The sequence below is a fragment of the Spermophilus citellus genome (genome assembly GCF_964194105.1).
Source record: "Spermophilus citellus genome assembly, chromosome: 3".
NCBI classification, from domain to species: domain Eukaryota; kingdom Metazoa; phylum Chordata; class Mammalia; order Rodentia; family Sciuridae; genus Spermophilus; species Spermophilus citellus.
This window is the reverse complement of record NC_138184.1, coordinates 106,444,115-106,451,683: the sequence shown is the minus strand read 5'-3', so window position 1 is coordinate 106,451,683 and position 7,569 is coordinate 106,444,115. Positions and strand designations below refer to the sequence as shown.

The window sequence follows — 7,569 nt, the reverse complement described above, 5'->3', positions numbered from 1 at the left end:
CAAGTCCCTTTGAAAGTCAGATTCACCAGTTGAACAAGTCTCAATAGGGACACTTCTGGGAAGGAGGTGGTCACACCACTTAGCATTCATGAGGTTCACAGAGTTCTCCATAGCATCAGCTCCACCTGGACTCATTTTCCACAAATCTGTATTTGCCTTTCTGCAGAGAACAAACCAGGGTAGGGAGGACCTAGAGGCCAGAGCTACAGATAGGGAAAGGATGGAAAATTACTCCCTTCTCTAACCAACAATCTACACTCAATGTTCTGATTTCATTCTGCCCCAGGCCCATCACTGCCACTGCAGGTGTTGAGACTTGTGCAAGTATTTTTACAAGGGCTCTCATGGCACGCTGAGAATCAGGCTTTCTCAGGTCTAGCACTTTTCAGAATGGTTCATGGCTTCAAATCTGTGTAGCTCTCTATTATGCTGTTCCTGACACTCTTGTTTGTGAACCTTTTAAAAATGTTTCAGTCCAGTTTCAGAAGGGCACACTCTCTCAATCAACATATAATAAATGTTGCCAGAGGCATTTTTTTTCCTAAAGTCTTGCAATCCTCAATCAAAAGCTCACCAATGATGCTGTGAACAGAATCCAGCACCCACTCTGGGAGAATGAGGAGATGTCTTGAGACTGGAGTATGTTTTGTGACTATGGTGGGAGGGAGTGAGAGAAAAGGAAGCTTTCTAATGGAATTTCTAGGGAACATATTTCATGGCTGACATTTTACTAACTGTCAAAATATTTCTGAAGGCTGACCACGCTTTAGAAAGTTTTCATGACCATCCCGGGGTCCCCAGGGGTTCCCACCCATCCTGCACCAATGCCAGCCGGCCTGGCGCAAGTCCTTGTCTGGGCCCTGGCCCGGCCCAGGTTGGAGAAGCCAAGGCGGCGGCGCTGGGATCTGGAGGGTCCATTCTTGTGATCCTCAATGGAGAGTGAAAGCACAGATTCATAATGAAAACCAGCCCCTGGCGGCCAGTAATTCTCAAAAGATGGAGGCTGCCTCTTCCTGTTCAAGATGCCCCATGCGAAACACCAGAGGAGGAACCTAAGAGACCCCCTGCCCAAGAGGAGCCTAGTCAAGCACAGGCCTCCAAAGAGGTGGCTGAGTCCAACTCTTGCAAGTTTCCAACTGGGATCAAGATTATTAACCACCCTACCATGCTCAACATGCAGGTGGTGGCCATCCCCAACAATGCTGATATCCAAAGCATCATCACAGCATTGTCTGCCAAAGGAAAGGAGAGTGGCAGCAGTGGGCCCAACAAATTCATCCTTATGAGCTGTGGGGGAGCCTCAACTCACTCTTCAGGACTTCAGCCTCAACTCCAGACCAGCAATGATTCTAAGAGGACAGAAGTTATTACAGACATATTGGGACCAAAGCCTGCTATAGGGATGCAAATGTTCTTAGACCACCTGGACCCATTCTGGAGCAGAGACTGGAGAACTGTGCTGGTGGAGACACAGCAGCCTACACCCTGGACAACAGCTTAACCAACATCCAATGGCTTGGAAAGATGAGTTCTGATGGATTGGGCTCCTGTAGCATCAAGCAAGAGACGGAGAAAAAAGAGAATTGTCACCAGGAGCAGAGTCAGGTTAAGATGGAAGAGCCCTCAGGAACATCAACATCCTGGCAGGACTCTGTGTCTCAGTGACTGCCTTACTCTTACATGGCCATGATACAGTTTGCCATCAACTGAGGTGCTGCAGCTCTCAGTGAAGGTGCCACTGCCCCTGGCAGCTTCACTCATGAGCTCTGAACTTGCCCATCATAGCAAGCAAGTCTGCATTGCCCCCAAGCTTCTGGGCTTCCAGTCTTGGTTAAGCAGGTCAACCTACCCTCAGATTGTGCATGTAGTCTTCTAGATTCTCTTTTAGGATTTCTGCTACTAGCTGATGAGGGCATAGCCCCTCTTCCTGCTGTGGGACCAGTGAAGGAGGAGAAACCCCTGCTTGGAGAAGGGCTGTTGCCTTTGCTTCCAGTTCAGTCCATCAAGGAAGAGGAAACTCATCATGAAGAGGACATGTCACAATTAGTAAGACCCATCAAAGTGGAGAGCCCTCCCTTGGAAGAATGGCCCTCCCCATGCCCATCATTCAAAGAGGAGCTATCTCACTCCTGGGAGGATTCATCCTGCTCTCTCACCCCAAGACCCAAGAAGTCCTACAGTGGGCTTAAGTCCCCAGCCCGATGTGTCTCAGAAATGCTCATGATTAAAGGAAGGGAGAAGAGGGAGATGAGCCAGTCTTGAAGGAAACAGCATCTGCAGCCTCCCTGTCTGGATGAGCCCAAGCTGGTCTTCTCAGAGGGCCCCAGCACATCCGAACGAGCTACTGAGGCCCCCTCCTGGCGGAGCCTGTCTCCCACCTGAGCTGCCTCCAGGAGGAAGGAGGACCTTTCAAGACCCCCATTAAGGAGACTCTGCCCATCTCCTCCACATCGAGCAAATCTATCCTCCTCCAAACCCTTGAATCCCAGAGGCTCACACCCCCAACCGAAGCACAGGGTCTTGATTTCAGCTCAGTACAAACCCTCCAGGGCGCCTTTGGCTCCCTGCCTGACTCTCTGAGGCTGATGGATCTGAGCACCACACTGCTGAAAAGCATTTCCCTCTGACTCACCCTGAGAGCTCCTCAATTCAGAACCCTTTGATCTTGCCTCTGACCCCTTTAGTAGCTCTTTCTCCTCTGATCTGGAAGTTCCCAAGCCAGGCTCCCCAGAGCTACAGGTTCCCAGTCTTTCAGCCAATCGTTCTCTGACTGAAGGTCTGTTTCTGGATACGATGACTGACAGCCTTAGCAAGATCCTGCTGGATATCAGCTTCCCTGGCCTGGAGGAGGACCCATTGGGCCCTGACAACATAAACTGGTCTAAGTTTATTCCTAAACTACATAGAGACTGGACTTGACCTTACCTTGCTGCTCAAGCTGTCCACCATTCCAGGCATTCATGTGGCTGGGCAGTCCCAAGGCTCAGTGAACCCCAATTCCTCTGAGTGAGGATAGCTGGTAGGGACCATGCTGCTCCTGTTAGCTCCCCAGCCTGATTATGCCAAGGCAGCAGTCACACCTTAACTGCTGCTGGGACCTTTGCAAGCAGTAGGGTAAATGGTCTCTGTGCCACCTATGCTTCTTGAGAGAATCTAATTCCTCTACTCTCCCCGCCATAAGCTGAAGGGTGAGAATGTCAAAAGTAACGGTATCCCAAACCATTTTCTTATTTATTTATTTATTTTTATTGCTTGTTCAAAACATTACAAAGCTCATGACGTATCATCTTTCATACATTTGATTCAAGTGGGTTATGAACTCCCATGTTTTACCCCAAATACAAGTTGCAGAATCACATCGGTTTCATTCTGTGCCCAGCAGTCTCACCTTCCCGGCTCCTTGTAGGATGACCCTTGTAAATAGTGTAAATTTTCCAAATTATCCTCTAATTATAAATGTAATAAGCTTATTTCCTTAGATCATTGTCTAGAGACTGCCAGAAGGTGGGCAGGGTAACAAGAGGTTGCAATTTGCCTCTGTTCCTTGCTTTTGGTTCCTGAAGAAGGGCAGGACCTGCAGTGCAGGTTTCTTCTTGACTCGAGGTATCTAGCTCAAGGATTCTTTACTGTAGGCACCCAATCTGCCTCCCAGGGTCCCTCTTCTTGCTCCTTCCTCCTACCTCCCCATATTTCCAAGTCAGCTTTCCTGCAAGAAATCCTGGTTTAAAAGGTCTCATATCGGGTCAAGAGTTGAATTTTGGGGTGGTTGAATAAATGCATCTACAGCAAAGAGAATAAGTGCCCAGATGTGCCATGTTTATATGTTTCTCTGATAATGTCCCTAATCATGCCAGGGAGACTAGAATTGACGAGAACTCAGGTGGAGGCTTGAGAAGGTAGAAAGGACCCCTGACCTGCCTGGCTTCCTTAACTTGCACCTCAGCTTTGCAAAGAGCCACCCTGGGCCCCAGCTGACTGCATGTACATAAGCCAGATCAATCACACTATTGTAACTACCTACCAAATAAAATCCAGGGTGGGAAAAAAAAAGTTTTCATGAAAACAAGATGCATTTAATGAGCCCACATGTGGCTCTTTCCATGTTCCTGTGCTGACATTTGAACTTTTTGAATGTGTGGATTTAATTGTACTTGATGAATCACGGATTAGACTATAATTTCTGTCTGTTCTCCTTTGAGGACACTCATTTCCTATATAATAAGTCAACATGATTATCCCACAGGTTACTGATAATTTTTTTTTTCTGTTTTTGGGAAGATTCTTTTACTGTTAAATTTTCTCTTCTGTGTATTTTATTGATTAGTTTATATTATGAGGCTAATCAGGGTGACTCCTGTTTAGCATCTATTTTTCATTTCCTATCTCCAGGAGAATGTCCATCTGTAATCACATTTCTCTCCTTTAAACTTTGATTTCCTTCCTGTATTTTTCTAGATTTCCATTCACTTCAATAGTGTTTGCCCTTATTTCTGGGATGGATTTTGCAATGGGTGCCCTAAAGCCTTTGTCAGAGAAATGTAACACTTCTGTCATCTCCTGTCTTTCACATGAATGTTGAGCTTCCCTAAATCCATTATATATCAAGATAGTTGGACTCTATTCCAGACTTCCAATATTATTTTATAAAACTCTTGCATCTTGTTAAGATCCTATCTCAGGTTACTTTATAAAAGTTTTGCAATACTCTTTGCATTTACTTTGTATATACACCGTACAGTCTCCCACTTGGAAACTGGTTGTGGACTATCCCTACCCCTCAGTCCTGTTTTCAGTTTTTGCATCTTCTTTAGTATCAGATCCATGTGTCTGCAGTATAGAGGTAAGGCCATAATAAGATCATAAGTGATCTGGGTGGTTGCTTTCCCAACCTCATCTCTCTCAACCTCCTTAAACCTTATCTGTGGTGTTTCCCCTTCTCCCACTGGTTTAACAAAGTGTATGTTTATTGCTGAGCACTTCTATGCCTATACATGTGTCCAGGCTGAGTACCAGGAAGACAAGGCAACAGAACCAAGGAAGCTTCATGCCATCCTCTTGGATGCACTCTAGATCAGGTCCTTGCTCCTTCTGTTGTGACTTCTGTCAGTGAAGCCAAATGTCCTGAAGGATGGGGTATTGAAAATGGACAGCAGGAAAACAAAACATGATTTCTCAGTCCTACTCAGAGCATCAAGAGTCACCTTTCTCAGGATGGAACACTGAACAAGGGGTTTGTCCTGTCTCATATGGGATCCCTTTCAGTCCCAGGGCTGCCTGGAGTCCAAGCCAGGGAGAAAAAAGGACGAGCAGAAATCTCACCTCTGAGTCCTGTCTTCCTACCTTCCCTTCTATGGCTTATATTTCAGGGTTCACACACAGCTGTTTCATGCATTTTGGGGCCCATTTTCTTTTTTAACTTTTTTGATAGAGAAACTATTACCTGCAAAAACAATAACATGTTGTCTTCAATATGGAAATTTAATTAGTATAAAGTAAATAAATATGAAAATACAGAGACTGAAAAAGCATTTCATAAATTTTTATGAGAAGCATCAGGAAGAAACATTTTTGTGGTTCTGTTTCTCCTGTGTTCCAAGGTTCAGAGAGCTGGTTTTATCATGGACAATGAGATACAGAGGAAAATAAAACAAAAAAGCAGAAAAAACACATCTCTGTGACTCAGCAAATAAAACAGATAAATTGGAATGAATTTTCAGACAATTATGGAGTTCACCATAAAACCATATGACTGTTGTAGATACAGATGACTTATTTTTCTGTCTTCCTATTCTTTTTCTCATTCATTTGTCCATAGATTACCTGCATTAGCAATGCCATTAATAGTGTTCATTTCAAAATTTTAGTTCAGAGAGGTATGCAGATGTTCAGATGTTTATCTTGCAATCACACAACTTGCTTCACATGAAAACAGCTGTGTATCTCAGATTAGCTTACTTTAAGAAGAAAGACTTTCTGCTGTCATTGAGAATTTCTTTAAGGATTGCTTACTTTAGCTGGGTGCAGTGGTGTACACCTTTAATCCCAGCTACTTGGGAGTCTGAAGTAGGAGAATCATGAGTTAAAAATCCAGCCTCAGCACACTTAGAGAAGCCCTAAGTAATTTAGCAAGACCCTGTCTCTAAATATCTCAGGTTTCACTAGGTGGCATAGTCTAATATTAGAATCCTTTCCTTCCTCTGAAGAGATCTATGAAATGGACTCAGCAAACAGTGATTTTTTTGTGAAGTTGGCCTGGACTTCATCAAGACTGAATAGAAGGATTTTTTTTTTTTTTCAATTTCATGGGAGGCTCACATCAGGCTTATACAAAAGTCTTCTACCATGAACCAGTATTTCACCACACAATTGGCTCAATTTTTATTCCAATTTTTTGGGACATGACCATTATGAGATTTAAAAAAAATTGCTAGTATCACTTAAAAGTGTTTATTACTAAATTGTCTTTGATGCAAGATTAGGATGCACAGAGTACTCATGATTATACATTAATCTGCTGGCATACATTTTGTAGTAAGAGGGCATGTGTGATGAAATAAAAATAATTGTAATAGCAATGATGATGATGGTGGTGGTGGTGGTGATATTGATGAGAACAAGGAAGAGAACGGGGCAGAAGAAGAGGGAGGAGGAGGGGGGAGGAGAACAGGGATGTTGGAGGTGGTATAGGCACACAGATGAACTGTGGTACCAAACACATCCTGTATTCTGTAGCATCACCCATGCTGTGATGGGAGAAGGAGTACAATCAGTTTTGATTCCTATTTGTGAAGTAAGGAAACTTCTCTGAGGAGTGTCACATAGGTCTCTCTGAACCAGACCCTTTGTAGTAAGGCTAAAGTTTATTCTGCACTTTTCACTCTTCTATCAAAACACATGGACCAGAGACAGATTTTACATTTGGACATTCAATTATGTGGCTCACTGTCAAGCACACTGCAGAGGTCACTTCTCTGTGCTGTGATGAGAAGGACAGGGTGGGTGAGGCTGACATAGAGTGAGAGTGAACTCCCTGTCCAACCCTCTCAGGTAAAAGATGGTTTTGCAGAGGGAAGTTCCTGCTCTGAGGCTCATACACTGGCAGGGGGCAGCAGAACTGCAGCAAGGAGCAGTCAAAACAGAAGCTCCAGATGCCCTGGGGAGCCCAAGATGAAGGCCAGCTGTGGGGTTCAACGGGTGTTTAAGGAGCAGTCCCCAGATTGAAAGGAGAATTGGATTGTAATGAGCAAGGGTTTTGAGAGTCAGACTTATAGTGTGTCAACCCACAATTATGCCAGGAGCCTGGGCAAAAGAGGGCTTTCCCTGGGAAATGCACTAGAGGAGCTGGTCCCAGGTATCAGGCTGGGCAGCTGCTGCAAGGCTGACTCTTTTGCATACAAAATGAAATTAAACCTGTCTCTCTCCCTGCACAAAACTCAACTCAAAGTGGATCAAAGACTTAGGAACTAGAACAGAGACATTGCACCTAATAGAAGAAAAAGTAGGCCCAAATCTTCACCATGTCAGCCTAGGACCTGACTTCCTTAACAAGATTCCTATAGCAAAAGAAGT

At 44.5% G+C, this 7,569-nt stretch overlaps 1 pseudogene across 1 annotated transcript; it reads left to right on the top strand.

The window, feature by feature from the left end:
* The first annotated feature begins 958 nt into the window (after positions 1–958).
* Positions 959–2,919, top strand: LOC308645238 (forkhead box protein M1-like; annotated as a pseudogene). The gene is made up of 2 exons: positions 959–1,600; positions 1,889–2,919. The product of its transcript is annotated as a forkhead box protein M1-like (transcript).
* The last annotated feature ends 4,650 nt before the right edge of the window (positions 2,920–7,569 follow it).